The sequence below is a fragment of the Octopus bimaculoides genome, chromosome 14 (assembly GCF_001194135.2).
Source record: "Octopus bimaculoides isolate UCB-OBI-ISO-001 chromosome 14, ASM119413v2, whole genome shotgun sequence".
Classification (NCBI taxonomy): Eukaryota; Metazoa; Mollusca; class Cephalopoda; order Octopoda; family Octopodidae; genus Octopus; species Octopus bimaculoides.
The window spans coordinates 36,873,817-36,879,462 of record NC_068994.1 but is presented as its reverse complement, the minus strand read 5'-3'; the positions used below and the strand labels follow the sequence as shown (position 1 = coordinate 36,879,462).

The 5,646-nt window shown below is 35.5% G+C and overlaps 1 protein-coding gene across 6 annotated transcripts in view; it reads left to right on the top strand.

The window, feature by feature from the left end:
* The window catches only part of LOC106874475 (protocadherin gamma-B6), a 142,813-nt gene that overhangs the window by 122,900 nt on the left and 14,267 nt on the right, over nt 1-5,646 (top strand). For 3 of the 6 annotated variants that reach the window (XR_008265533.1, XR_008265532.1, XM_052973072.1), the window contains one exon: nt 95-203. The exons of the other annotated variants lie outside the window; for them this stretch is intronic. The gene's annotated coding sequence lies outside the window, so the exon portion shown is untranslated. Of the gene's footprint in view, nt 1-94; nt 204-5,646 lie in introns of those variants that run through there. 6 annotated transcript variants of the gene reach the window in all.

Here is a 5,646-nt window from a genome sequence, read left to right as displayed (position 1 = left end):
ATATATGTATATATATATATGTATGTATGTATGCATTTGTATGTGTGTTTAAAGAGGTTAAATATTCAGGTGAAATTAAATATTCATATTCCAGATCACACAGGAAGGTGGAATCTGTGAGGGCTGGTGAGCCAACATCATAGTGAATGTTGCAGTAACAAGAGCAGAGTTCGGGAGATGATCTGATAAAGCAGTGTCTGAAGGTAGTAAAAGAAGGTCATGTTGTATCAGAATATGGAATCACAGATGACATATTCTTTTTATTAATTTTATTGAAGTTATCTATTGAGTTTTGCCTTTTCCCTATGGAGGAAGAATGAAATTTCTAACACATCCAGATCCAAAAAAAGAAAAATGTATTTTACTGTATCCAAGTAACTCAGTCTTGTGTTGGAATTTTACAAAAGGCAATTGATTGATCTGGTGAAAGAATTAGATTATTAGCATTCTCTAAAGATTTAAGGGAGAAATAGTAGATCATAGGTCAACTAATTTTGTTTGTATGGGAAAATACGAGAAACAAACAGTCAAAAGTGACTGTTGTGGTATGATGATGGCTTTGATGATAATGGTTGTAGAGATGATATTGACAATAATGATTATAATTCACATGTGACTGAAGTCATCACCATCAACATCACAATCACTTAACAACTGTTTTTCTATGCTTACATGTTTGAGACAGAATTCTTTTGAGGCAGATTTTCTATGACTGGGATGCCCTTCCTGATGCCAAACTTTGCCTGTTTCCAAGCAAGATAATATTTCCCCATAGTTAGACATGTTTTTCACAGAAGAATGGAAATGAACAACCTTACTTGAATGATGATGATGCTCATTTGCAGCCACCACATGATGTCTAGATAAGGTTACAAGAAAACACACACATACACACACACATATATATATATTTATAATCAGTGTCATGTACATAATATATATGTGCTGTTAAACACTTTTAAGCTGCAGTATTTCAACCAGGAAAGGTCCTTATATATATTGTGGCACTCTGTTGGTTGCAACAATGTGGGTTCCAGTTGATCTGATCAACGGATCAGCCTGCTCGTGAAATTAATGTGCCAGTGGTTGAGTACTTTACAGACACGTGTACCCTTAATGTAGTTCTTGGGGAAATTTAGCATGACGCAGAGTGAGACAAGGATGGCCTTTTGAAATACAAGTACAACAGAAACAGGAAGGAAAAGTGAGAGAAAGCTGTGGTGTAAGAGTACAGCAGGGTTTGCCACCCCACCTCCCTGCCGGAGCCTCGTGGTGCTTTAGGTGTTTTCGCTCAATAAACACTAACAACAACCAGTCTGGGAATCGAAATTACAATCCTACAACCGCCAGTCTGCTGCCCTAACCACTGGGCCATTGCACCTCCACACACACACACATATATGTGTGTGTGTGTGTATATATATATATATATATATATATATATATATATATATTTATATATATGCAGAGAGAGAGAGAGAGATACATATCACCATCATCATCATTTAACATCCATTTTCCATGCTGGCATGGGTTGGACGGTTTGACAGAAGATGGCCAGAGAGCTACCCAGGCTCCAGTTGTCTGGTCTGGCATGTTTCCTGTGGCTGGATGCCCTTCCTATAGCCATTCACTTTGCAGAGAGTACTGGGTGCTTTTTATGTGGCACCCGCACAGGTGCTTTTCCATATAGCACTGCCATGGGTGCTTTTATGTGACACAACACCAGCACACCTGCAACACAAAGATCTCTCAACTGATAGAGGGACATGCTTGTATGTGTGTGTGGGTGTATGCATATATATATATATATATATATATATACACACACACACACACATGATGTGCTTCTTTCAGCTTCCATCTATCAAATCCACTCACAAGGTCATGGTCAGCTTGGTGCTGTAATAGAAGACACTTGCCCAAAGTATGCCACAGGGACAGGACCCAAGACTACATGGTTGGGAAATAAGCTTCTAAACCACATGGAGCCATGGCTGCACTTTTTATATCAAACTACATGTCAGCTTTCAGTTGGTTCAGTAATCCTCAAAATTGATCACTCCCATTTCCATTATTTTACCTATTCATTGCTGTTTTATATAAGGTAAAGAACATTGCAAGTGGCAGCATACAAGACAGGAATTATGAAACCAAGAGTTCAAAATTTCATATCTAAATGTCAGCATCATTCTAATTCCAGCATTTAAATATTCAACTATTTGAACATCTCTCAAAATTATATCCAAAATAAGCAAGCAATGGGTCAACAGTTCTTCATTTTGCATGTTTATTATGTTATTAAAGTCAGTTGCAACTAAGACTATAATTATGTGGATTACAATTAACTCTGATACACTCTGTTGAAATACTTTAAATAATAAATGTATAATGATTGTATGCAAATGCATTAAAATAGAATCTTTTTAAATAATTTTGATAATTAGCGCATCAAATAATCAAGCAATAAATTATTATAATTTCGACAAAACAATTATTGTAAGATTTTATAAATATTATATTCTTTTGGTGAGCATGGTATTTAAATCAAACTGCAGATTACTTTGATAATTACAAATCAAAACATCAAGAAAACTTAGTTCTCAGCATAGGTATATAATTAAGAAGCTTGCTTCACAACCACATAATTCTGACTTCAATTTAATGTGCAGAATCTTGGGCAAATGTCTTCTAATGTAGCTTCTGGTTGACCAATACTCCAATAACATGTGAGTGAAATTTGTTAGAGTGAAGTTGCGCAGAAGCGACTTAGTCAGTTGTACATGCATGCATGTGTGCACGTGTGTAATGTTTCCATCAAAAATTTTCACTGAGCGTCAATTTGATATATTCACTTTGTTTGTCTGATTACCCTTTGCTGTTTTTCCTGTTTTGGTTATTTTTGCTCTTGAATTTGTCTCTCTCTATATATATATTTATATATCTGCACGCATTCACATGCACACACTCATACGTATGTATATTGTCTGATGAAAGTGAACAAGACAAAATTTCCAAGTCATAGTCAAACTTTGTAAAACATAAATAAACATGTAGTCTACTAGAAAACATTGAATAATCTTTCAGTTTCCTGGTAATTTTTCTCATATATAACTTGACATAAAAACAAACATTTATATGTACATGTATGTATGTATGTATGTATATTTAAAAACTCGTGCGTGGTTTGTACTGATGTAAACTTAACATGTTGATTTATGTCTATTTATACTTCAAAATAGGGAAAAACCTTTGTCATTCAATAATTCTCCTTTTTTTACTTGTTTCAGTCATTTGACTGTGGCCATGCTGGAGCACCAACTTTAGTCAAGCAAATCGCCCCCAGGACTTATTCTTTGTAAGCCTAGTACTTATTCTATCGGTCTCTTTTTGCTGAACCGCTAAGTTACGGGGATGTAAACACACCAGGATCTGTTGTCAAGCAATGTTGGAGGGACAAACACAGACACACAAACATATACACACACACACACATATATATATATATACATATATATATATATACGACAGGCTTCTTTCAGTTCCCGTCTACCAAATCCACTCATAAGGCTTTGGTCGGCCCGAGGCTATAGTAAAAGACACTTGCCCAAGGTGCCACATAATGGGACTGAACCCGGAACCATGTGGTTCGTAAGCAAGCTACTTACCATACAGCCACTCCTACGCCTGTAAGAGTGGCTGTGTGGTAAGTAGAAAGAAATAGAATAAATACTTGTAATTGACTAAAATTCTTTAAGGTTATGCCCAGCATTGTCATGGGTCAATAAATGAAATCCATAAAAAAAAAATCATTAAAATCCCATAAAGTAAATTATCCAGAATTTACATTAAAATTCCACTTGATTTCACTAAATAAGAATGTAATATTAGATAGAACTTTTAGTTTGAATTTAAAAGAGTTTAATTTCTTGCTAAAATAATTGTACCCTATTTTAACTTCATTATAATGCATCTTCTATCACTCTTGTGTGATGTATCTAGATACATGCATGCATGAATATATGATGAATCTATGTAAATGTTCATTTAAAAACAATCTGGATGAGACCAAGTACATGTAGAATGTCCTTAACTTCGACAAACAAGAATAAAACAAGAAACAAAAAAAATACTTCAAGATAATTTCCTCTTCTGCAAAAGTGTGAATAAATCTTAATAGATTAAATGTTCATTAGTTAGAATGAAGGAAAATATTTGAATCTGAAATGCAAATAAATTCTAAATGATATAGGATTTACAAATAGCAATAGAATCATCCAGTTTGTATAAGAAAATATTTGTGAATATATATATATTGGGAGGTGAGTAAGATTAGAAGAGGACAAAAAGGGAAGTTATTAAAAGATAATTTTTTAAAAGGAAACATTCTCTGGAATATCATATAAGATTTCACAAGGAAACATACAAAAGAATATAAAAGACATGTGGATTCATCCAAAAAATAGTTAATGGCTGTGAGCTGGCAGAATCGTTAGTATGTTGGTGTTAGTATAAGGTGGCGAGCTGGCAGAATCATTAGCACACCGGGCAAAATGCTTAGTGCTATTTTGTCTACCGTTACATTCTGAGTTCAAATTCCACCGAGGTTGACTGTACCTTTCATCCTTTCGGGGTCGATAAATTAAGTACCAATTACGCACTGGGGTCGATGTAATCGACTTAAACCCTTTATCTGTCCTTGTTTGTCCCCTCTATGTTTAGCCCCTTGTGAACAATAAAGAAATAAGAATTGTTAGTATGTTGGACAAAATGTTTAGCAGCATTTCTTCTGGCTCTCTACTTGCTGAGTTCAACTTTGCCTTTCATCCTTTTGAGGTCAATAAAATAAAGTGTCAGTCAAGAACTGGGAAATCAATGTAATAGAACGGCTCCCTCCCTTCAAAAATGTTGGCCTTCAACTCTGTGGCAAACCAGCATCCCATTCAGAGGAATGTTGTAACCTCAGTCATTCATATACCATACAAACTGTGTAAGCAGCTTTATAACACTTAGCCCCCATCCCACCACCACCTCACCAAAAAAAGAGAAAGAAATAGTTATGGATTTAGTGAAATTGTCAAACTATGATAGCTAGCCAGTGATAAAAATCAACAGCTTGCACCAGAAGATGAGCTGTATAAACTGAGAGCTATAGATAGGCAAAAATGTTCACATTAATATTTTCATTTTCAGGTATGAAATAAAGTGAAGGGATTAAGTCCAGAAGAATAAGTCTGAGGAAATACCATAAGGCATTACATTGGCCAGCTATTGAAAAATTTCTGGAGAGATTAATACTGATATGTTGAAAGATAATGATTTTTACAGTCCCACTGCATGACACCTTGGGCAAGTGTCTTCTACTATAGCCTTGGGCCAACCAGAGCCTTGTGAGTGAATTTGGTAGACTGAAACTGGAAGAAGCCCATCGTATATGTATGTGTGTGTATATGTTTGTGTGTCTGTTTGTCTCCCCAGCATCGCTTGACAACTGATGCTAGTGTGTTTGCGCCCCAATAACTTAGCAGTTTGGCAAAAGAGACCGATAGACTAAGTACTAGGCTTACAAAGAATATGTCCTGGGGTTGATTTGCTCGACTATAAAGGCAGTGCTCCAGCATGGCTGCAGTCAAATGACTGAAACAC